The sequence below is a fragment of the Notothenia coriiceps genome, unplaced genomic scaffold (assembly GCF_000735185.1).
Source record: "Notothenia coriiceps isolate Sejong01 unplaced genomic scaffold, NC01 NC01_scaffold00037838, whole genome shotgun sequence".
In the NCBI taxonomy this organism is placed as follows: Eukaryota; Metazoa; Chordata; class Actinopteri; order Perciformes; family Nototheniidae; genus Notothenia; species Notothenia coriiceps.
The window spans coordinates 1-3,223 of NW_011370539.1; the positions used below are offsets into that span (position 1 = coordinate 1).

At 40.4% G+C, this 3,223-nt stretch overlaps 1 long non-coding RNA gene across 1 annotated transcript; it reads left to right on the forward strand.

The window, feature by feature from the left end:
* Positions 1–1,263: 1,263 nt before the first annotated feature.
* On the forward strand, positions 1,264–2,824 carry LOC104967823 (uncharacterized). The gene is made up of 3 exons (XR_800763.1): positions 1,264–1,327; positions 1,770–1,876; positions 2,574–2,824. It is a non-coding gene; the product is annotated as an uncharacterized lncRNA (long non-coding RNA).
* The last annotated feature ends 399 nt before the right edge of the window (positions 2,825–3,223 follow it).

Here is a 3,223-nt window from a genome sequence, read left to right on the forward strand (position 1 = left end):
ATCATCCGCCATCACGGACTCAATTTCCACTGCTGCGCTGATGACACCCAATTGTATCTCAGCACTACTCCATCCTCCCAGCTCCCCCCTCAGTCTCTCGTCAACTGCCTGCACGACATAAAAACCTGGATGTCGTCCAACTATCTCAAACTCAACTGCAGGAAAACAGAGCTCATGGTTGTGGCACCCAAGGCGCTGCTCCGGAAGGTCGGTGACTTCATCCTTGAGGTTGACGGCTGCTCCATCTCCCCATCCCTTGAAGCCCGCAACCTGGGTGTCATCCTTGACTCCACCCTCTCCTTCCACTCCCACGTCAAGTCTGTTACCAAATCGGCCTTTTTCCATCTAAGGAACATTGCCAGACTCCGACCGTCACTCTCGGAGTTGGTTTGCCGAAACCCTAGTCCATGCGTTTGTCACCTCCCGCTTGGACTACTGCAATGGTCTCCTGTTTGGGGTCCCCAACAAAACCCCGGATAGGCTCCAGTATGTCCAAAACTGTGCTGCTAGGGTACTCACACATACAAAGCCGTGGCAGCACATCACTCCCACCCTCATCCACCTCCACTGGCTGCCGGTCAAGTCCCGCATAACATACAACATCCTCCTCCTTACCTACAAGTCCCTCCATGCCCAGGCCCCCCCAGTACCTATCGGACATCCTTCACCCACATGCCCCACCCCGGAACCTGCGGTCTTCAGACTCTGGCCTGCTTACCACCCCCCGCACCAAACTGCGAACCTTCGGGGACAGAGTCTTCAGTGTGGCAGCCCCCACCCCTCCGCAACATCCCCACGCTTGACGCCTTCAAAAGCGTCCTACAATATTGGCTGATAAAATGTAGGAGATAAAAGTTTAATAAAATTACAGTAACTGAATAAATATGGTCATTCTACCACTGCTGATGCTCCTAAATTAAACACATCCATTGTTAATGTTATTTAAAGTGTCCATCACATGTGTTCATTCATTCATATTCATCAGCACATTCAAACTACAAAATAAAAACATTACTAGTGGCTCATTTGTATTTGGGTGCTTTAGTTAACTAGTGTGTACGGGAACACCTGAATGCATCACAGCCATTAATTAATGTAACTCTCTGTGTTCAGTGCAATGTCAAGAATAAACATTTAAAATAACTTATACATGTAGTTTATGATTATGTGATTATTGTTTTGTTACTGGAGTTTCCCACAGGAGGGCAGCAGACTTTTGTCTACACCGGAAGTGACGCACACTGCAGTCCTTATGGTGCCTTCCAGGACTGTAGGACTTTATATTTGTTTAACTTTTTGTGCTATCCATTTGGTTTTAAAGGACAAGGTGAGTGTTCATATTTTACTCAGGACAATAAGGACTGTATACAGCTTGATTTAATACTTATTATAAACACATCTACAACAAGTTCAGCATTGTTTAAGGACAATTAAAATGAAAACGTATGAACTGAGAATAAAACTCCTCTATGTGTTATCTTTAATGCTGCTATCTGTTAAGTTAAACAAAAAAAATTCTACATATTTACTCTGTATAGGTTGTTCATTGTGTTTTAACTAATTAAATATATTATTAACCCAACCTGGCAGTTATATCTTGATGTAAAATTGTTTCGTTTTATGAAATATTGAATAAAGAGTTCTTTATGTATTCATTTGTGAGTTAATTAGACCTCTTAAATGTTGAAAATGCACCAGAATGAGGAGTATTATTGGGTTCAAAAGGTTCAAAACAAACCTTTTGATTAAACGTGGGACCTTTCTTGTAGAGCTCAATATTCCGAGCTCAGGCTGGGGACTTGAACGCATCACCAGCAGCTCTCAGTGGAGCCGGGATCACAAACGGGCATGTTCACATTTAATTTACTGCAATAAAGTGAGTATTTATACACATTACCTTTAAGCTACGTGTGCGAGAAGGTAGCAGCTCGGTGTCTGTAACGCTAAAGAAACTAATAAGGTTAGAAAGTTATATTTATTTACAAGTGAATGCAAACTTAAAGTTAGTTACAAGCTATATAATGCAGTCTAATTGGTATAGAGGTTGACTGTGATGCAACACTAAACGTGCTGCCAAGATGTACCGGCTTTAGCCCAAGCGTCACTGAACGTAACACCGAAGCTCGTTCAGAAATGTAACAATTTAAAGTGTTCTTGGTTGTTTTTAAATACACGTGTCTTTCACCTCTTCGTTTTTAGTTTCCCTTAGATGATTTAAATATTGTCCTTCATTCGGCATTGACACATTTCACTGAGAAGCACGTCGTTTATTTAAAAACATAACTTTGCATTTTAATTATGGCAAAAGCTACTAGTTTATTATTTGGACAAAATGTACTCAAATTAAAACGTTTCCTTTCGGTCTCAGAAAGCATACGCATGTTTAAAGTATTTGTTTGAGTAGCTTACTAGTAACTGAAAGAAACTTCTTAATCTAATTGGTAAACCCTAATTGACGAAATAAGGGAACGTATTAGCAGGGTCGCTTGATTTGAGTCACATTGCCTGCCTGACAGTGGGCGGGGTTAGTGGGTAAAACTAATGTCTCCTTTTTAAACATTTTCTTTCTTCAGAGGGAGAATGGCGGCACTGTGGAAATCCTACCAGGTGTTGATGACCAAATACCCCTGGAGTGTGCAGATAGTGACTGCTGGTAGGGAATAACCCCTCCTTTCGTACATGCTGATAACATGCATATCCAAAAACTCCAATTAACAGAGGTGGACGAAGTACTCAAGTCAAACGTTGCAATACTACGGTGTAAAAATACTGTCACAGTCAAGCATTCAAAGTCTTATTCAAGTTCAATTAAAAAGGGATTATAACGAAAAGGTTTTTTTGATTCAAAGGTGCATAAAAACTCTTTATTTACCAGTTTGAGTATAAATGAAATGTGTGTAAGGAGAGGAGGCTTCACTTTTCATGACCTTTGCTCCAGTTTACTTTGCCCCTCAGAATCAACAAAGGACAGAGACCTTTGAACTGAAATGTAGTTTTTTTTATGCTTTATATTAATGCTAGCGTTGAGAGAAATAGACTAAGTACTGAGAATGCAACAGAAATAATCAAGTCAACTTATAAAATCACAATTGTAAAAATACAACACCCTTGTTCGAGTTTAGTTGATAATATTTGAGGACTTTATAGCGTATTTCTTCCTCAAAAACTATTGGGTAAGGCCAAAAATATCTGTTTTTTAATGTGCTTCCCTTTAACCCTGCTG